The sequence below is a fragment of the Oryzias latipes genome, chromosome 11 (genome assembly GCF_053564925.1).
Source record: "Oryzias latipes strain Hd-rR chromosome 11, Olatipes_Hd-rR_3.1".
Lineage (NCBI taxonomy): Eukaryota > Metazoa > Chordata > Actinopteri > Beloniformes > Adrianichthyidae > Oryzias > Oryzias latipes.
This window is the reverse complement of record NC_136247.1, coordinates 5155882-5177264: the sequence shown is the minus strand read 5'-3', so window position 1 is coordinate 5177264 and position 21383 is coordinate 5155882. Positions and strand designations below refer to the sequence as shown.

At 42.7% G+C, this 21383-nt stretch overlaps 4 long non-coding RNA genes and 3 other non-coding genes across 13 annotated transcripts; 1 reads left to right on the top strand and 6 right to left on the bottom strand.

Moving 5' to 3' along the window:
• Positions 1-213: 213 nt before the first annotated feature.
• On the bottom strand, positions 214-6174 carry LOC144995137 (uncharacterized). 3 transcript variants are annotated; one of them, XR_013658775.1, is made up of 5 exons: positions 5794-6174; positions 4651-4728; positions 4151-4390; positions 3995-4075; positions 214-2405 (listed from the first exon to the last, which is right to left on the bottom strand). It is a non-coding gene; the product is annotated as an uncharacterized LOC144995137 (long non-coding RNA). The 3 variants fall into 3 exon arrangements; XR_013658776.1 differs by having other exon boundaries at positions 214-474; positions 4151-4223; positions 5794-6005; XR_013658774.1 differs by having other exon boundaries at positions 2138-2405; positions 4151-4223; positions 5794-6005.
• On the bottom strand, positions 3640-3745 carry LOC144995696 (U6 spliceosomal RNA). The gene has a single exon (XR_013659208.1). It is a non-coding gene; the product is annotated as a U6 spliceosomal RNA (small nuclear RNA).
• Positions 6175-7473: 1299 nt separating the features above from the next.
• Positions 7474-13438, bottom strand: LOC144995134 (uncharacterized). Of its 3 annotated transcripts, none has more exons than XR_013658766.1 (5): positions 13054-13438; positions 11911-11988; positions 11411-11650; positions 11255-11335; positions 7474-9665 (listed from the first exon to the last, which is right to left on the bottom strand). It is a non-coding gene; the product is annotated as an uncharacterized LOC144995134 (long non-coding RNA). The 3 variants fall into 3 exon arrangements; XR_013658765.1 differs by having other exon boundaries at positions 11411-11483; positions 13054-13302; XR_013658767.1 differs by having other exon boundaries at positions 7474-7734; positions 11411-11483; positions 13054-13265.
• Positions 10900-11005, bottom strand: LOC144995695 (U6 spliceosomal RNA). Its single transcript, XR_013659207.1, has one exon. It is a non-coding gene; the product is annotated as a U6 spliceosomal RNA (small nuclear RNA).
• A 1296-nt stretch (positions 13439-14734) lies between the features above and the next one.
• LOC144995139 (uncharacterized) lies at positions 14735-20701 on the bottom strand. Of its 3 annotated transcripts, none has more exons than XR_013658779.1 (5): positions 20315-20526; positions 19172-19249; positions 18672-18744; positions 18516-18596; positions 14735-14995 (listed from the first exon to the last, which is right to left on the bottom strand). It is a non-coding gene; the product is annotated as an uncharacterized LOC144995139 (long non-coding RNA). The 3 variants fall into 3 exon arrangements; XR_013658778.1 differs by lacking the exon at positions 14735-14995 and adding an exon at positions 16659-16926 and having other exon boundaries at positions 18672-18911; positions 20315-20701; XR_013658777.1 differs by lacking the exon at positions 14735-14995 and adding an exon at positions 16659-16926.
• LOC111948159 (uncharacterized) lies at positions 15502-16594 on the top strand. The gene is made up of 3 exons (XR_013658793.1): positions 15502-15532; positions 15836-16012; positions 16086-16594. It is a non-coding gene; the product is annotated as an uncharacterized LOC111948159 (long non-coding RNA).
• Positions 18161-18266, bottom strand: LOC144995694 (U6 spliceosomal RNA). The gene has a single exon (XR_013659206.1). It is a non-coding gene; the product is annotated as a U6 spliceosomal RNA (small nuclear RNA).
• Positions 20702-21383: the final 682 nt, after the last annotated feature.

Below are 21383 nucleotides of genomic sequence, written 5' to 3'. Positions count from 1 at the left end.
ACGCATGTCTGGGCTGTCGTACTGCGCAACTGTCGGCGGGAAAAGTGTGGAGGAGCGGAGGGAACAGATGAAATGGGAACAGGAACAATGAAGACCTTCAAAAATATATCTATATTTTTTTATTTCACACATAAATATTTTTTGTTGCAAAGCTTGTGTTATTTAGTTTTATTAAACAGGTAGTACTTTGGCTAAAAATGAGTTTCCATGAAGGTTTGTCACAACATAGTTTATTGAAACAGAACAGGATGTGAAGAAGAACTCTAACTTGTAATTTATGGAATGAATAAACATAAAACTTTGCAATAAATCTAGACAGATGAGCTGCATTTCCAAACTATAAATGATGTTTCTTTAGCAAAACACCAGCAGAGATGAAAACATCTGATTAACACTAAAAAAAAGAGTCTTCCTGAGGAATTGTAGCTCCATCTTCTCTCATCCCTTCAGGCAGCTTCAGGTTGCTGAATAAATCTGAAAAAGAAGCACAAAACAACACAAATTGTTCACACAGAACAACACAAACTGTTCACACAAAGGCTTCACATCACTTTGAGGCTCTGATTGTGTCTTAGGCCAGACAAGGCAGCTCAATCCAACACCTGTCACCCTCAGAGTTACATCACGTGTCCCTTTAATTCACACTTTTTCACCACTGAAATCATTTCAGACAACTTTGTGATAATTTTACACATGTTTCTGTAAATTGACACAATTGTAATGTCTTTTGTTGTGATTGCCCAAGGCGGGGCTCGAACTCACGAGCTCGTGCACGGCAGCAAGAGGCCCGTCTTCTCCCCTCTTCCCCCCACAGAGAAGAATGAGCAACATCCGCCGCGCCCACTTTTCTCTGTTCCGATTGTTCCAATTTCTCAACCAATCAGATGGCAGCATTTGTTCCAATTTCAAGTATCAAACTTTGGGCGTCCAATCAGAGAGCCGGATTTGTTCCAATTTCTCGATCCCGCCCCCCGGCTTTTACTGTCATGCCTGCCGTCTTCCTGGTTGGACGTAAGTGCTGTTTTTCCTTTGATTTAACGAGAGCTCGACGGGTTGAAGTGCTGAAATGATATTGATGTGTTGTGGAAAAGTTTCTTCCCTTTTCTGTGGCGTGTTTTTGGTAAAAGATGCTCTAATAGATTGTAAAACTGTGGCTTTCTGTTTTGTTTTCTCTCTTTCTGGACCCTTAATTGTATGTGGTTCACATTCTGGGTAAGTTATGTCAACATATGCCGATGCACGGATTATAAAACGATTATAAGGCTGCAAATAAGATTCTAGGGCTCATTTCACGACTTTTAAAGGTTTATAAAGGAAGAATGGTGGACCTGCAATGATGCTTTCCTCTGGAAGGACTTTTTAGACCCACAAGGAGGAAGAACTCTTCCTTTCCTGGGAAGGAGAGTCTCCCACAGTTCTGTGGAACCCCAGGCTGATGGCTCAGACTGGACTTCAGCTGTTTCTGCTGAACCAGAGGACCCTGTCACAGTGGTGAGAGCTCCAACTTCTGCAGTCTGTATCTTGTATCTGTTCCTAAAATCCCAGCACCTCTCTGTGTCTCCAGGTTCTCCAGTCGGCAAAAAAATGGGAGAGGGCTGTGCAGGAGCAGGAAGCTGGAGTCCTTCCTGCTGCTGCCGCTGCTGTTTCCCTGCAGCTAAAGGGCTGTCATTGGTTCAGGTGGGACAGCCCTACGACGACAAGATGCCAGAGGAGAAGACGCCTCTGCAGCAACACGTTCCAATGATGAATCCTAGCCGCCCCTGAGGCTCCACCACCATCACCTCCTCCTCCTCCTGAGCGTGTGCCCAGGACCACCGCCTTCAGGAGGAGGAAAGTGTTGGAGGCAGCAGCTGCAGCACCAGAGCAAGACCTTCCAGCAGGGACAGAAGTCCGCCGACAGGTTGTGCAGACCACCTGCAGAAACGGATTTCTGGGACGCCTAACTGCGCAGCTGCAGACGGGAAGAGTGTGGAGGAATGGAGGGAAGAAATGAAAAGATCCAAGGACCATTTAAGACTATTGAAAAACCTATTTTACATGTTATGGATTGAAAAATAAATCAAATGTTGGTAAGGTTGTGTTCTGTTCTTTCATTTGAACAGGTAGGGATTTGGCTAAAAATGAGTTTCCATGAAGGTTTGTCACAACATGGTTTATTGAAACAGAACAGGATGTGAAGAAGAACTCTACAGAAGTCATTCTAACTTATGGAATGAATAAACATAAAACTTTGCAATAAATCTAGACAGATGAGCTGCATTTCCAAACTAGAAATGATGTTTTTTTTTAGCAAAACACCAGCAGAGATGAAAACATCTGATTAACACTAAAAAAAGAGTCTTCCTGAGGAATTGTAGCTCCATCTTCTCTCGTCCCTTCAGGCAGCTTCAGGTTGCTGAATAAATCTGAAAAAGAAGCACAAAACAACACAAACTGTTCACACAGAACAACACAAACTGTTCACACAAAGGCTTCACATCACTTTGAGGCTCTGATTGTGTCTTAGGTCAGACAAGGCAGCTCAGTCCAACACCTGTCACCCTCAGAGTTACATCACGTGTCCCTTTAATTCACACAATGACACTTTTTCACCACTGAAATCATTTCAGACAACTTTGTGATTATTTTACAGAGACGAGTTTTTCCAAAATTGTTCTTTTTCCATTAGGTGAAATTACTGTTGCAAATCCAAATAGCGCAATTTCATAGTCAGCGGAAACGCCGCTGTTAATGATGTTGCCCTTTGACCTCGGGAAGAAACCGCCATCTTGAATTTTCAAAAAAAGCACTTTAGGACCAAAATTTGCTCCAGTACCGAATTTGACAATTTTTTAGCGATCGTCTCGTAACTTCTTGGGCATCATTGTCAAGCTACTGTGGAAAAAATGTCACAATTACAAGTTGAAGATTTGGACCTGGTGTCCGCGTGGCGAGCCAGCAAATGTGGCGCACTGTTATACCTCTTATGTTTTTCAATGGAATGCTGTGAAATTTGAATGCATGCATCCATGGCTGGAACTGAACATAATGAAGAACACTGGATATGGCCATATAAGGAATGTGGGCGCGGTTAGCAAAAAACATCTGTTGCTAAGGACATCCAAAAGTTTACTTTTTCTGATCCGTCTGAAACTGACATTGTTCTGTTCGTTATTCCCTGGCAACCAAAACATAAAATGGTTGCTATGGAGATAAAATCAACAGAAAGCCGCCATTTAAAAAAAGAAAATGTGGATAGTCTATCGACTTATGATATGTAGCTCTTACTAATGGAGCAATGTGTTTTAGTGAGTGAGTTGATGATGCTGATCGCAATGCTAGCACTTTTAGCCACATCAGCATAACTCCCATAGTTAGCATGGTTAGTATATGCATTTTTTGGGCGGTGAGGGCGGCTGAGCTGCATGGAGGTGGGCAGCGATAGCGGAGGTGGTGCGTAGAAGCGGGTAGCGCCTACTGGCTATACAATGCCGCTTGCGGCTTTAATTTACATCTACAATTTTGTCTGCTGTGAGTTTTCCTGAAACTTTTACTATGAACTCTATTAAAATTTGTCTGATATTAGCTTGATGTGTCACATTAAGGGCTATGTTTATTAAAACAAGGACACACAGATGGGTGAAATTGTTTTTTAAAAGAGAAAATGAGGAACGCTTCACGAATTTGCGTGTCATCCTTGCGCAGGGGCCATGCTAATCTTCTCTGTATCGTTCCAATTTTAGTAGATGCACTAGAGAACTAGTGCAAGGAGCTCCTCTCTGTCACTTCTTTTTCAACCGCTCTTTCCTTTGCTCTTTACATCCCACAGGTGTGTCCTGACACAACGCTGTGGACTTTATAGGAGGCCACAATCAATAGAAACTCTGGAAAGACAAAATCTTTTGGATGTCATGAAACCACATCTTTTCAGATACAACTTTTCCATTCAATCTTTCACTACATTTGGGTCTGAAATGCTTCATTTATGTTTTTGTTTGTTTGTTTGTTTGTTTACCTCATTGTTCTTCAGAGGCATGCTGGGAGAGAGACGGGGGCTGTGTGATGTCAAACCAGCGTGACTGGATTGCTGGAAACACTGAAACAAAAAGCAGAGTCATTACCCCTCCTCTCCAACCCCAGATGGAGGATCTGTGAACCTTTAACAACCCACCAGCAGCTCCAACCAACCCCCGTGTGCTGATGGTTATACACACAGGGGTGGAGACGCTCTTTAGGACAAGGATCTGTGTGGAGAAAAAGAAAACTGGTCTGATGGCGTCAGACTGACGTCATTCTGCTGCTGTCTTCAAGCAGGAAGCCAGAGCGACGACGACTCGCTGCAGAAAAATCAGCTCAGACGAGAGTCTGTGCTTCTGCTTCCAGCAACAGGACGGACAGAACCCACATGGACCTAAATTCAATAAGAAGAACCCATCAAAGACCAGGATTATACACTTTCATTGGTGCGGAGACGATCCTGAGTGGCTTGCTTCCCTGTTGAGAGCCTGTCGGCTCCTGGTTGAACTAAATTCTGACCATTTCCTGCTTTTTCTCCAATATGCTGCCTCTGAAATTCTTTAAATACATTGTGAGCACCTGTGAGGTAAAATTCTACTTCAAAAATCCTGTTTCTAAACACAAAGATCCAGTCATGTTTAATGCAGAAAATACCTGCTGTAGATCTGCCACATGGTGCCGCTGTTTCACCGCTCCACCTGGAGATTCATTACATGGAAGCGTTGCATTCAACTAAAATAAAGAAACGGTGGATCTTCATTATATTTATTCTGTGGAATTTTGTTCCAGTATTTCAAGAACTATAAAGGCAAATAACTTCATTTGCTCATCAAACATATAAGATGAGCTGCAATTAGAAGTTGAGAATGTGTTCGTGTCACAGACACATCCGGTCACCGGTCTGCTTTGTTTTTTTCATACTAACTTTATCCACAAACATGACGTTGGATATAGTTCTATTGACTAGTGTAAACTTTTTATTTGTGTCTGTGGTGAAGCAGAAAACGAGTCACAGCCTGAGTTAACTTCGATGTGAAGCTACAGAGGCAGACGGGGACCGTCAATAAAGTACACCAAAACACCCCAGACAAACAATAGCAGTTTCTCAGTAAGTCAACATAAATAACCTCTAAAACATTACAAGTACTCACTATTGTTCAAACAAACTCCACATAAATCCATACTATTACTTTATTACTGCTTTTCTTAGAGTGAACCAGCGTGTTGGAGTCACCCAAGTTGTAGACGTGTCCTTATCACCTCGCTTTAGGACAACTGCCGTAGTCCTAAAAAAACAGTGATCAAATGATCAAATAACTGGACCTTTTCTACGCGCTTTCTGGCCGTCCAAATGCAGAGAAATTGACGACAAACACCCACAGTCAGCAATAAATAAGAAGTTTAACGTTATTTACTGGAACGGGATGGAAATTTGGTGAAATTAGCGGGCCAGAAACTACTTTCAAATCCGCCATTTATTTAGATTAGAGCTTTGAACGTTAGCAACAATTAAATTTGTTTTTGTTTTCTACTAATAACACATCATTAAACTGTGTTTTCGACAAGACGAGCAACACATCTATTCCGTTATCTCACGAAAGCAGTAGTTATAATCTCGTAATATCGACTTAAATCACTCCAGAAAGTGAACTAATTGAGCAAACACGGCGGCCGTCGTCTTTCGTTTCCCTAAAAGCTTTGAACAATTTCTTTGATCTTAACCGCCACGCATGAGCTGCTCGTCTTCTCATGATTGTCGCATGTGTGAAGCTCAGAAAGCAGAATTCTGCTCCTCACCGTCGTTTGGACTCAGGTTGTTCGGGAGAAGTAGGACACGGAAGCACAAAAGCCGAACCCAGAGCGGTTCTGATCCGAACCTTTCACGCTGGAGTCCAGTAGGTGACTAGTCCGAGACATTCAGGGAACGTCCGAAAAAGAAAATCTCCCTCGAAAAAGTTTAGCAATTTAAAAAACAATAAAGAAAGCACAAGTAGGATTTGGTTTATCTATAAATGGAGACCCCCCCCCCCCACCACCACCACTATAAAATCTTACTTAAATAAGTAAGATAATAAACAAAAAAATGAGGTTTTTAAAGACAACACAAACACAGTAAAAACATTGATTTCCACCTTTACTGAATGTCTGTGAATCTATCAAGCTTCTGCTTTGTGTTCAACCTTTGAACCTGATTGATGAACTCTTTCTTTGCTTCAGAACCATCATGTTGTGGATTAGCTTTCAAAGTACAGCGTCTGTTAAAAATCTGTTCTATTTTTATTGATTCTCAAAGTTAGAATCTTGAACAGTTCTTCTTCCTCACATCCTGCACTTTAAAATGTGTCAATAAGCTACATTTAGTGTCAAACCTACATAAAATGTTGATTTTGCACAAATCGTTACAGCTTCAAGAAAAACTGCAGAACACGAAATGTCTGTGAAATTGTATCTATTTTTCAATCCAATAAACTTTTATCACCTTTCAGTCTTTTGTTTCCTATTCTTCCTCCACACGTTTCCTACTGACAGCTGCACATTATAGGAGACACCAGCATTGCATGTGTGGCCACACCTTCTGATGGAAAATGTGTCCATGATGGAGGCCCTCTCTAAAATACAGAAGCTGCTGCTTCGGCTTTCTTCCTCTTCTGATGATGAGGATGATAGCAGGAGCAGCTTCTCTGACTTCAGTATCTTCTAGTCGCAGTGTTGTCCCACCTGAACAGAAGACAGTCCTTTAGTCCTGTATGGACTCTCCAAGGTCCTCCCCCCAGCTCATCTACGTGGATCACGACTGCTGCTGCGGCAGAGACGGCGTGTCCAAGACATCTGCCTTGTTTTGGGTACCAACTCAGATTCACTATGTTTGCACTACTGCTGACACAGTTCAGTCCTAAAGGTCTCTCAACGTTTGTCTTGTAGGAGTGGGGGCAGCTGCCTGGTGGTTCGACTTGACATTTGGTACCTGATGCGCCGCTTTGCCTCAGGTGTGACCACTGAGAGCCACCAGCTCCATCCCACCTTCATGAGGCAGCTGTCTCACTGCATCTTCCAGGTGGACCCCGGAGGAGCCCGCCGTCTGACTCAGGCTAAGCGGTCCCAGCTGGAGGGGGAGCACGGGATGGAAGGGGACAGAAGGAGGAAAGCGGTAGAAGCAGAAGCACCAGAGGAAGGCCTTCCACTAGCCACAAAAGTCCGCCGACAGGTTGTGCAGTACACCTGCAGAAAGTGTGGCCAGCCCAAAAGGCTAGACACTGGCCACACACGCATGTCTGGGCTGTCGTACTGCGCAACTGTCGGCGGGAAAAGTGTGGAGGAGCGGAGGGAACAGATGAAATGGGAACAGGAACAATGAAGACCTTCAAAAATATATCTATATTTTTTTATTTCACACATAAATATTTTTTGTTGCAAAGCTTGTGTTATTTAGTTTTATTAAACAGGTAGTACTTTGGCTAAAAATGAGTTTCCATGAAGGTTTGTCACAACATAGTTTATTGAAACAGAACAGGATGTGAAGAAGAACTCTAACTTGTAATTTATGGAATGAATAAACATAAAACTTTGCAATAAATCTAGACAGATGAGCTGCATTTCCAAACTATAAATGATGTTTCTTTAGCAAAACACCAGCAGAGATGAAAACATCTGATTAACACTAAAAAAAAGAGTCTTCCTGAGGAATTGTAGCTCCATCTTCTCTCATCCCTTCAGGCAGCTTCAGGTTGCTGAATAAATCTGAAAAAGAAGCACAAAACAACACAAATTGTTCACACAGAACAACACAAACTGTTCACACAAAGGCTTCACATCACTTTGAGGCTCTGATTGTGTCTTAGGCCAGACAAGGCAGCTCAATCCAACACCTGTCACCCTCAGAGTTACATCACGTGTCCCTTTAATTCACACTTTTTCACCACTGAAATCATTTCAGACAACTTTGTGATAATTTTACACATGTTTCTGTAAATTGACACAATTGTAATGTCTTTTGTTGTGATTGCCCAAGGCGGGGCTCGAACTCACGAGCTCGTGCACGGCAGCAAGAGGCCCGTCTTCTCCCCTCTTCCCCCCACAGAGAAGAATGAGCAACATCCGCCGCGCCCACTTTTCTCTGTTCCGATTGTTCCAATTTCTCAACCAATCAGATGGCAGCATTTGTTCCAATTTCAAGTATCAAACTTTGGGCGTCCAATCAGAGAGCCGGATTTGTTCCAATTTCTCGATCCCGCCCCCCGGCTTTTACTGTCATGCCTGCCGTCTTCCTGGTTGGACGTAAGTGCTGTTTTTCCTTTGATTTAACGAGAGCTCGACGGGTTGAAGTGCTGAAATGATATTGATGTGTTGTGGAAAAGTTTCTTCCCTTTTCTGTGGCGTGTTTTTGGTAAAAGATGCTCTAATAGATTGTAAAACTGTGGCTTTCTGTTTTGTTTTCTCTCTTTCTGGACCCTTAATTGTATGTGGTTCACATTCTGGGTAAGTTATGTCAACATATGCCGATGCACGGATTATAAAACGATTATAAGGCTGCAAATAAGATTCTAGGGCTCATTTCACGACTTTTAAAGGTTTATAAAGGAAGAATGGTGGACCTGCAATGATGCTTTCCTCTGGAAGGACTTTTTAGACCCACAAGGAGGAAGAACTCTTCCTTTCCTGGGAAGGAGAGTCTCCCACAGTTCTGTGGAACCCCAGGCTGATGGCTCAGACTGGACTTCAGCTGTTTCTGCTGAACCAGAGGACCCTGTCACAGTGGTGAGAGCTCCAACTTCTGCAGTCTGTATCTTGTATCTGTTCCTAAAATCCCAGCACCTCTCTGTGTCTCCAGGTTCTCCAGTCGGCAAAAAAATGGGAGAGGGCTGTGCAGGAGCAGGAAGCTGGAGTCCTTCCTGCTGCTGCCGCTGCTGTTTCCCTGCAGCTAAAGGGCTGTCATTGGTTCAGGTGGGACAGCCCTACGACGACAAGATGCCAGAGGAGAAGACGCCTCTGCAGCAACACGTTCCAATGATGAATCCTAGCCGCCCCTGAGGCTCCACCACCATCACCTCCTCCTCCTCCTGAGCGTGTGCCCAGGACCACCGCCTTCAGGAGGAGGAAAGTGTTGGAGGCAGCAGCTGCAGCACCAGAGCAAGACCTTCCAGCAGGGACAGAAGTCCGCCGACAGGTTGTGCAGACCACCTGCAGAAACGGATTTCTGGGACGCCTAACTGCGCAGCTGCAGACGGGAAGAGTGTGGAGGAATGGAGGGAAGAAATGAAAAGATCCAAGGACCATTTAAGACTATTGAAAAACCTATTTTACATGTTATGGATTGAAAAATAAATCAAATGTTGGTAAGGTTGTGTTCTGTTCTTTCATTTGAACAGGTAGGGATTTGGCTAAAAATGAGTTTCCATGAAGGTTTGTCACAACATGGTTTATTGAAACAGAACAGGATGTGAAGAAGAACTCTACAGAAGTCATTCTAACTTATGGAATGAATAAACATAAAACTTTGCAATAAATCTAGACAGATGAGCTGCATTTCCAAACTAGAAATGATGTTTTTTTTTAGCAAAACACCAGCAGAGATGAAAACATCTGATTAACACTAAAAAAAGAGTCTTCCTGAGGAATTGTAGCTCCATCTTCTCTCGTCCCTTCAGGCAGCTTCAGGTTGCTGAATAAATCTGAAAAAGAAGCACAAAACAACACAAACTGTTCACACAGAACAACACAAACTGTTCACACAAAGGCTTCACATCACTTTGAGGCTCTGATTGTGTCTTAGGTCAGACAAGGCAGCTCAGTCCAACACCTGTCACCCTCAGAGTTACATCACGTGTCCCTTTAATTCACACAATGACACTTTTTCACCACTGAAATCATTTCAGACAACTTTGTGATTATTTTACAGAGACGAGTTTTTCCAAAATTGTTCTTTTTCCATTAGGTGAAATTACTGTTGCAAATCCAAATAGCGCAATTTCATAGTCAGCGGAAACGCCGCTGTTAATGATGTTGCCCTTTGACCTCGGGAAGAAACCGCCATCTTGAATTTTCAAAAAAAGCACTTTAGGACCAAAATTTGCTCCAGTACCGAATTTGACAATTTTTTAGCGATCGTCTCGTAACTTCTTGGGCATCATTGTCAAGCTACTGTGGAAAAAATGTCACAATTACAAGTTGAAGATTTGGACCTGGTGTCCGCGTGGCGAGCCAGCAAATGTGGCGCACTGTTATACCTCTTATGTTTTTCAATGGAATGCTGTGAAATTTGAATGCATGCATCCATGGCTGGAACTGAACATAATGAAGAACACTGGATATGGCCATATAAGGAATGTGGGCGCGGTTAGCAAAAAACATCTGTTGCTAAGGACATCCAAAAGTTTACTTTTTCTGATCCGTCTGAAACTGACATTGTTCTGTTCGTTATTCCCTGGCAACCAAAACATAAAATGGTTGCTATGGAGATAAAATCAACAGAAAGCCGCCATTTAAAAAAAGAAAATGTGGATAGTCTATCGACTTATGATATGTAGCTCTTACTAATGGAGCAATGTGTTTTAGTGAGTGAGTTGATGATGCTGATCGCAATGCTAGCACTTTTAGCCACATCAGCATAACTCCCATAGTTAGCATGGTTAGTATATGCATTTTTTGGGCGGTGAGGGCGGCTGAGCTGCATGGAGGTGGGCAGCGATAGCGGAGGTGGTGCGTAGAAGCGGGTAGCGCCTACTGGCTATACAATGCCGCTTGCGGCTTTAATTTACATCTACAATTTTGTCTGCTGTGAGTTTTCCTGAAACTTTTACTATGAACTCTATTAAAATTTGTCTGATATTAGCTTGATGTGTCACATTAAGGGCTATGTTTATTAAAACAAGGACACACAGATGGGTGAAATTGTTTTTTAAAAGAGAAAATGAGGAACGCTTCACGAATTTGCGTGTCATCCTTGCGCAGGGGCCATGCTAATCTTCTCTGTATCGTTCCAATTTTAGTAGATGCACTAGAGAACTAGTGCAAGGAGCTCCTCTCTGTCACTTCTTTTTCAACCGCTCTTTCCTTTGCTCTTTACATCCCACAGGTGTGTCCTGACACAACGCTGTGGACTTTATAGGAGGCCACAATCAATAGAAACTCTGGAAAGACAAAATCTTTTGGATGTCATGAAACCACATCTTTTCAGATACAACTTTTCCATTCAATCTTTCACTACATTTGGGTCTGAAATGCTTCATTTATGTTTTTGTTTGTTTGTTTGTTTGTTTACCTCATTGTTCTTCAGAGGCATGCTGGGAGAGAGACGGGGGCTGTGTGATGTCAAACCAGCGTGACTGGATTGCTGGAAACACTGAAACAAAAAGCAGAGTCATTACCCCTCCTCTCCAACCCCAGATGGAGGATCTGTGAACCTTTAACAACCCACCAGCAGCTCCAACCAACCCCCGTGTGCTGATGGTTATACACACAGGGGTGGAGACGCTCTTTAGGACAAGGATCTGTGTGGAGAAAAAGAAAACTGGTCTGATGGCGTCAGACTGACGTCATTCTGCTGCTGTCTTCAAGCAGGAAGCCAGAGCGACGACGACTCGCTGCAGAAAAATCAGCTCAGACGAGAGTCTGTGCTTCTGCTTCCAGCAACAGGACGGACAGAACCCACATGGACCTAAATTCAATAAGAAGAACCCATCAAAGACCAGGATTATACACTTTCATTGGTGCGGAGACGATCCTGAGTGGCTTGCTTCCCTGTTGAGAGCCTGTCGGCTCCTGATTGAACTAAATTCTGACCATTTCCTGCTTTTTCTCCAATATGCTGCCTCTGAAATTCTTTAAATACATTGTGAGCACCTGTGAGGTAAAATTCTACTTCAAAAATCCTGTTTCTAAACACAAAGATCCAGTCATGTTTAATGCAGAAAATACCTGCTGTAGATCTGCCACATGGTGCCGCTGTTTCACCGCTCCACCTGGAGATTCATTACATGGAAGCGTTGCATTCAACTAAAATAAAGAAACGGTGGATCTTCATTATATTTATTCTGTGGAATTTTGTTCCAGTATTTCAAGAACTATAAAGGCAAATAACTTCATTTGCTCATCAAACATATAAGATGAGCTGCAATTAGAAGTTGAGAATGTGTTCGTGTCACAGACACATCCGGTCACCGGTCTGCTTTGTTTTTTTCATACTAACTTTATCCACAAACATGACGTTGGATATAGTTCTATTGACTAGTGTAAACTTTTTATTTGTGTCTGTGGTGAAGCAGAAAACGAGTCACAGCCTGAGTTTACTTCGATGTGAAGCTACAGAGGCAGACGGGGACCGTCAATAAAGTACACCAAAACACCCCAGACAAACAATAGCAGTTTCTCAGTAAGTCAACATAAATAACCTCTAAAACATTACAAGTACTCACTATTGTTCAAACAAACTCCACATAAATCCATACTATTACTTTATTACTGCTTTTCTTAGAGTGAACCAGCGTGTTGGAGTCACCCAAGTTGTAGACGTGTCCTTATCACCTCGCTTTAGGACAACTGCCGTAGTCCTAAAAAAACAGTGATCAAATGATCAAATAACTGGACCTTTTCTACGCGCTTTCTGGCCGTCCAAATGCAGAGAAATTGACGACAAACACCCACAGTCAGCAATAAATAAGAAGTTTAACGTTATTTACTGGAACGGAATGGAAATTTGGTGAAATTAGCGGGCCAGAAACTACTTTCAAATCCGCCATTTATTTAGATTAGAGCTTTGAACGTTAGCAACAATTAAATTTGTTTTTGTTTTCTACTAATAACACATCATTAAACTGTGTTTTCGACAAGACGAGCAACACATCTATTCCGTTATCTCACGAAAGCAGTAGTTATAATCTCGTAATATCGACTTAAATCACTCCAGAAAGTGAACTAATTGAGCAAACACGGCGGCCGTCGTCTTTCGTTTCCCTAAAAGCTTTGAACAATTTCTTTGATCTTAACCGCCACGCATGAGCTGCTCGTCTTCTCATGATTGTCGCATGTGTGAAGCTCAGAAAGCAGAATTCTGCTCCTCACCGTCGTTTGGACTCAGGTTGTTCGGGAGAAGTAGGACACGGAAGCACAAAAGCCGAACCCAGAGCGGTTCTGATCCGAACCTTTCACGCTGGAGTCCAGTAGGTGACTAGTCCGAGACATTCAGGGAACGTCCGAAAAAGAAAATCTCCCTCGAAAAAGTTTAGCAATTTAAAAAACAATAAAGAAAGCACAAGTAGGATTTGGTTTATCTATAAATGGAGACCCCCCCCCCCCCACCACCACCACTATAAAATCTTACTTAAATAAGTAAGATAATAAACAAAAAAATGAGGTTTTTAAAGACAACACAAACACAGTAAAAACATTGATTTCCACCTTTACTGAATGTCTGTGAATCTATCAAGCTTCTGCTTTGTGTTCAACCTTTGAACCTGATTGATGAACTCTTTCTTTGCTTCAGAACCATCATGTTGTGGATTAGCTTTCAAAGTACAGCGTCTGTTAAAAATCTGTTCTATTTTTATTGATTCTCAAAGTTAGAATCTTGAACAGTTCTTCTTCCTCACATCCTGCACTTTAAAATGTGTCAATAAGCTACATTTAGTGTCAAACCTACATAAAATGTTGATTTTGCACAAATCGTTACAGCTTCAAGAAAAACTGCAGAACACGAAATGTCTGTGAAATTGTATCTATTTTTCAATCCAATAAACTTTTATCACCTTTCAGTCTTTTGTTTCCTATTCTTCCTCCACACGTTTCCTACTGACAGCTGCACATTATAGGAGACACCAGCATTGCATGTGTGGCCACACCTTCTGATGGAAAATGTGTCCATGATGGAGGCCCTCTCTAAAATACAGAAGCTGCTGCTTCGGCTTTCTTCCTCTTCTGATGATGAGGATGATAGCAGGAGCAGCTTCTCTGACTTCAGTATCTTCTAGTCGCAGTGTTGTCCCACCTGAACAGAAGACAGTCCTATAGTCCTGTATGGACTCTCCAAGGTCCTCCCCCCAGCTCATCTACGTGGATCACGACTGCTGCTGCGGCAGAGACGGCGTGTCCAAGACATCTGCCTTGTTTTGGGTACCAACTCAGATTCACTATGTTTGCACTACTGCTGACACAGTTCAGTCCTAAAGGTCTCTCAACGTTTGTCTTGTAGGAGTGGGGGCAGCTGCCTGGTGGTTCGACTTGACATTTGGTACCTGATGCGCCGCTTTGCCTCAGGTGTCACCACTGAGAGCCACCAGCTCCATCCCACCTTCATGAGGCAGCTGTCTCACTGCATCTTCCAGGTGGACCCCGGAGGAGCCCGCCGTCTGACTCAGGCTAAGCGGTCCCAGCTGGAGGGGGAGCACGGGATGGAAGGGGACAGAAGGAGGAAAGCGGTAGAAGCAGAAGCACCAGAGGAAGGCCTTCCACTAGCCACAAAAGTCCGCCGACAGGTTGTGCAGTACACCTGCAGAAAGTGTGGCCAGCCCAAAAGGCTAGACACTGGCCACACACGCATGTCTGGGCTGTCGTACTGCGCAAGTGTGGGCGGGAAAAGTGTGGAGGAGCGGAGGGAACAGATGAAATGGGAACAGGAACAATGAAGACCTTCAAAAATATATCTATATTTTTTTATTTCACACATAAATATTTTTTGTTGCAAAGCTTGTGTTATTTAGTTTTATTAAACAGGTAGTACTTTGGCTAAAAATGAGTTTCCATGAAGGTTTGTCACAACATAGTTTATTGAAACAGAACAGGATGTGAAGAAGAACTCTAACTTGTAATTTATGGAATGAATAAACATAAAACTTTGCAATAAATCTAGACAGATGAGCTGCATTTCCAAACTATAAATGATGTTTCTTTAGCAAAACACCAGCAGAGATGAAAACATCTGATTAACACTAAAAAAAAGAGTCTTCCTGAGGAATTGTAGCTCCATCTTCTCTCATCCCTTCAGGCAGCTTCAGGTTGCTGAATAAATCTGAAAAAGAAGCACAAAACAACACAAATTGTTCACACAGAACAACACAAACTGTTCACACAAAGGCTTCACATCACTTTGAGGCTCTGATTGTGTCTTAGGCCAGACAAGGCAGCTCAATCCAACACCTGTCACCCTCAGAGTTACATCACGTGTCCCTTTAATTCACACTTTTTCACCACTGAAATCATTTCAGACAACTTTGTGATAATTTTACACATGTTTCTGTAAATTGACACAATTGTAATGTCTTTTGTTGTGATTGCCCAAGGCGGGGCTCGAACTCACGAGCTCGTGCACGGCAGCAAGAGGCCCGTCTTCTCCCCTCTTCCCCCCACAGAGAAGAATGAGCAACATCCGCCGCGCCCACTTTTCTCTGTTCCGATTGTTCCAATTTCTCAACCAATCAGATGGCAGCATTTGTTCCAATTTCAAGTATCAAACTTTGGGCGTCCAATCAGAGAGCCGGATTTGTTCCAATTTCTCGATCCCGCCCCCCGGCTTTTACTGTCATGCCTGCCGTCTTCCTGGTTGGACGTAAGTGCTGTTTTTCCTTTGATTTAACGAGAGCTCGACGGGTTGAAGTGCTGAAATGATATTGATGTGTTGTGGAAAAGTTTCTTCCCTTTTCTGTGGCGTGTTTTTGGTAAAAGATGCTCTAATAGATTGTAAAACTGTGCCTTTCTGTTTTGTTTTCTCTCTTTCTGGACCCTTAATTGTATGTGGTTCACATTCTGGGTAAGTTATGTCAACATATGCCGATGCACGGATTATAAAACGATTATAAGGCTGCAAATAAGATTCTAGGGCTCATTTCACGACTTTTAAAGGTTTATAAAGGAAGAATGGTGGACCTGCAATGATGCTTTCCTCTGGAAGGACTTTTTAGACCCACAAGGAGGAAGAACTCTTCCTTTCCTGGGAAGGAGAGTCTCCCACAGTTCTGTGGAACCCCAGGCTGATGGCTCAGACTGGACTTCAGCTGTTTCTGCTGAACCAGAGGACCCTGTCACAGTGGTGAGAGCTCCAACTTCTGCAGTCTGTATCTTGTATCTGTTCCTAAAATCCCAGCACCTCTCTGTGTCTCCAGGTTCTCCAGTCGGCAAAAAAATGGGAGAGGGCTGTGCAGGAGCAGGAAGCTGGAGTCCTTCCTGCTGCTGCCGCTGCTGTTTCCCTGCAGCTAAAGGGCTGTCATTGGTTCAGGTGGGACAGCCCTACGACGACAAGATGCCAGAGGAGAAGACGCCTCTGCAGCAACACGTTCCAATGATGAATCCTAGCCGCCCCTGAGGCTCCACCACCATCACCTCCTCCTCCTCCTGAGCGTGTGCCCAGGACCACCGCCTTCAGGAGGAGGAAAGTGTTGGAGGCAGCAGCTGCAGCACCAGAGCAAGACCTTCCAGCAGGGACAGAAGTCCGCCGACAGGTTGTGCAGACCACCTGCAGAAACGGATTTCTGGGACGCCTAACTGCGCAGCTGCAGACGGGAAGAGTGTGGAGGAATGGAGGGAAGAAATGAAAAGATCCAAGGACCATTTAAGACTATTGAAAAACCTATTTTACATGTTATGGATTGAAAAATAAATCAAATGTTGGTAAGGTTGTGTTCTGTTCTTTCATTTGAACAGGTAGGGATTTGGCTAAAAATGAGTTTCCATGAAGGTTTGTCACAACATGGTTTATTGAAACAGAACAGGATGTGAAGAAGAACTCTACAGAAGTCATTCTAACTTATGGAATGAATAAACATAAAACTTTGCAATAAATCTAGACAGATGAGCTGCATTTCCAAACTAGAAATGATGTTTTTTTTTAGCAAAACACCAGCAGAGATGAAAACATCTGATTAACACTAAAAAAAGAGTCTTCCTGAGGAATTGTAGCTCCATCTTCTCTCGTCCCTTCAGGCAGCTTCAGGTTGCTGAATAAATCTGAAAAAGAAGCACAAAACAACACAAACTGTTCACACAGAACAACACAAACTGTTCACACAAAGGCTTCACATCACTTTGAGGCTCTGATTGTGTCTTAGGTCAGACAAGGCAGCTCAGTCCAACACCTGTCACCCTCAGAGTTACATCACGTGTCCCTTTAATTCACACAATGACACTTTTTCACCACTGAAATCATTTCAGACAACTTTGTGATTATTTTACAGAGACGAGTTTTTCCAAAATTGTTCTTTTTCCATTAGGTGAAATTACTGTTGCAAATCCAAATAGCGCAATTTCATAGTCAGCGGAAACGCCGCTGTTAATGATGTTGCCCTTTGACCTCGGGAAGAAACCGCCATCTTGAATTTTCAAAAAAAGCACTTTAGGACCAAAATTTGCTCCAGTACCGAATTTGACAATTTTTTAGCGATCGTCTCGTAACTTCTTGGGCATCATTGTCAAGCTACTGTGGAAAAAATGTCACAATTACAAGTTGAAGATTTGGACCTGGTGTCCGCGTGGCGAGCCAGCAAATGTGGCGCACTGTTATACCTCTTATGTTTTTCAATGGAATGCTGTGAAATTTGAATGCATGCATCCATGGCTGGAACTGAACATAATGAAGAACACTGGATATGGCCATATAAGGAATGTGGGCGCGGTTAGCAAAAAACATCTGTTGCTAAGGACATCCAAAAGTTTACTTTTTCTGATCCGTCTGAAACTGACATTGTTCTGTTCGTTATTCCCTGGCAACCAAAACATAAAATGGTTGCTATGGAGATAAAATCAACAGAAAGCCGCCATTTAAAAAAAGAAAATGTGGATAGTCTATCGACTTATGATATGTAGCTCTTACTAATGGAGCAATGTGTTTTAGTGAGTGAGTTGATGATGCTGATCGCAATGCTAGCACTTTTAGCCACATCAGCATAACTCCCATAGTTAGCATGGTTAGTATATGCATTTTTTGGGCGGTGAGGGCGGCTGAGCTGCATGGAGGTGGGCAGCGATAGCGGAGGTGGTGCGTAGAAGCGGGTAGCGCCTACTGGCTATACAATGCCGCTTGCGGCTTTAATTTACATCTACAATTTTGTCTGCTGTGAGTTTTCCTGAAACTTTTACTATGAACTCTATTAAAATTTGTCTGATATTAGCTTGATGTGTCACATTAAGGGCTATGTTTATTAAAACAAGGACACACAGATGGGTGAAATTGTTTTTTAAAAGAGAAAATGAGGAACGCTTCACGAATTTGCGTGTCATCCTTGCGCAGGGGCCATGCTAATCTTCTCTGTATCGTTCCAATTTTAGTAGATGCACTAGAGAACTAGTGCAAGGAGCTCCTCTCTGTCACTTCTTTTTCAACCGCTCTTTCCTTTGCTCTTTACATCCCACAGGTGTGTCCTGACACAACGCTGTGGACTTTATAGGAGGCCACAATCAATAGAAACTCTGGAAAGACAAAATCTTTTGGATGTCATGAAACCACATCTTTTCAGATACAACTTTTCCATTCAATCTTTCACTACATTTGGGTCTGAAATGCTTCATTTATGTTTTTGTTTGTTTGTTTGTTTGTTTACCTCATTGTTCTTCAGAGGCATGCTGGGAGAGAGACGGGGGCTGTGTGATGTCAAACCAGCGTGACTGGATTGCTGGAAACACTGAAACAAAAAGCAGAGTCATTACCCCTCCTCTCCAACCCCAGATGGAGGATCTGTGAACCTTTAACAACCCACCAGCAGCTCCAACCAACCCCCGTGTGCTGATGGTTATACACACAGGGGTGGAGACGCTCTTTAGGACAAGGATCTGTGTGGAGAAAAAGAAAACTGGTCTGATGGCGTCAGACTGACGTCATTCTGCTGCTGTCTTCAAGCAGGAAGCCAGAGCGACGACGACTCGCTGCAGAAAAATCAGCTCAGACGAGAGTCTGTGCTTCTGCTTCCAGCAACAGGACGGACAGAACCCACATGGACCTAAATTCAATAAGAAGAACCCATCAAAGACCAGGATTATACACTTTCATTGGTGCGGAGACGATCCTGAGTGGCTTGCTTCCCTGTTGAGAGCCTGTCGGCTCCTGATTGAACTAAATTCTGACCATTTCCTGCTTTTTCTCCAATATGCTGCCTCTGAAATTCTTTAAATACATTGTGAGCACCTGTGAGGTAAAATTCTACTTCAAAAATCCTGTTTCTAAACACAAAGATCCAGTCATGTTTAATGCAGAAAATACCTGCTGTAGATCTGCCACATGGTGCCGCTGTTTCACCGCTCCACCTGGAGATTCATTACATGGAAGCGTTGCATTCAACTAAAATAAAGAAACGGTGGATCTTCATTATATTTATTCTGTGGAATTTTGTTCCAGTATTTCAAGAACTATAAAGGCAAATAACTTCATTTGCTCATCAAACATATAAGATGAGCTGCAATTAGAAGTTGAGAATGTGTTCGTGTCACAGACACATCCGGTCACCGGTCTGCTTTGTTTTTTTCATACTAACTTTATCCACAAACATGACGTTGGATATAGTTCTATTGACTAGTGTAAACTTTTTATTTGTGTCTGTGGTGAAGCAGAAAACGAGTCACAGCCTGAGTTTACTTCGATGTGAAGCTACAGAGGCAGACGGGGACCGTCAATAAAGTACACCAAAACACCCCAGACAAACAATAGCAGTTTCTCAGTAAGTCAACATAAATAACCTCTAAAACATTACAAGTACTCACTATTGTTCAAACAAACTCCACATAAATCCATACTATTACTTTATTACTGCTTTTCTTAGAGTGAACCAGCGTGTTGGAGTCACCCAAGTTGTAGACGTGTCCTTATCACCTCGCTTTAGGACAACTGCCGTAGTCCTAAAAAAACAGTGATCAAATGATCAAATAACTGGACCTTTTCTACGCGCTTTCTGGCCGTCCAAATGCAGAGAAATTGACGACAAACACCCACAGTCAGCAATAAATAAGAAGTTTAACGTTATTTACTGGAACGGGATGGAAATTTGGTGAAATTAGCGGGCCAGAAACTACTTTCAAATCCGCCATTTATTTAGATTAGAGCTTTGAACGTTAGCAACAATTAAATTTGTTTTTGTTTTCTACTAATAACACATCATTAAACTGTGTTTTCGACAAGACGAGCAACACATCTATTCCGTTATCTCACGAAAGCAGTAGTTATAATCTCGTAATATCGACTTAAATCACTCCAGAAAGTGAACTAATTGAGCAAACACGGCGGCCGTCGTCTTTCGTTTCCCTAAAAGCTTTGAACAATTTCTTTGATCTTAACCGCCACGCATGAGCTGCTCGTCTTCTCATGATTGTCGCATGTGTGAAGCTCAGAAAGCAGAATTCTGCTCCTCACCGTCGTTTGGACTCAGGTTGTTCGGGAGAAGTAGGACACGGAAGCACAAAAGCCGAACCCAGAGCGGTTCTGATCCGAACCTTTCACGCTGGAGTCCAGTAGGTGACTAGTCCGAGACATTCAGGGAACGTCCGAAAAAGAAAATCTCCCTCGAAAAAGTTTAGCAATTTAAAAAACAATAAAGAAAGCACAAGTAGGATTTGGTTTATCTATAAATGGAGACCCCCCCCCCCCCCCCCCCACCACCACCACTATAAAATCTTACTTAAATAAGTAAGATAATAAACAAAAAAATGAGGTTTTTAAAGACAACACAAACACAGTAAAAACATTGATTTCCACCTTTACTGAATGTCTGTGAATCTATCAAGCTTCTGCTTTGTGTTCAACCTTTGAACCTGATTGATGAACTCTTTCTTTGCTTCAGAACCATCATGTTGTGGATTAGCTTTCAAAGTACAGCGTCTGTTAAAAATCTGTTCTATTTTTATTGATTCTCAAAGTTAGAATCTTGAACAGTTCTTCTTCCTCACATCCTGCACTTTAAAATGTGTCAATAAGCTACATTTAGTGTCAAACCTACATAAAATGTTGATTTTGCACAAATCGTTACAGCTTCAAGAAAAACTGCAGAACACGAAATGTCTGTGAAATTGTATCTATTTTTCAATCCAATAAACTTTTATCACCTTTCAGTCTTTTGTTTCCTATTCTTCCTCCACACGTTTCCTACTGACAGCTGCACATTATAGGAGACACCAGCATTGCATGTGTGGCCACACCTTCTGATGGAAAATGTGTCCATGATGGAGGCCCTCTCTAAAATACAGAAGCTGCTGCTTCGGCTTTCTTCCTCTTCTGATGATGAGGATGATAGCAGGAGCAGCTTCTCTGACTTCAGTATCTTCTAGTCGCAGTGTTGTCCCACCTGAACAGAAGACAGTCCTTTAGTCCTGTATGGACTCTCCAAGGTCCTCCCCCCAGCTCATCTACGTGGATCACGACTGCTGCTGCAGCAGAGACGGCGTGTCCAAGACATCTGCCTTGTTTTGGGTACCAACTCAGATTC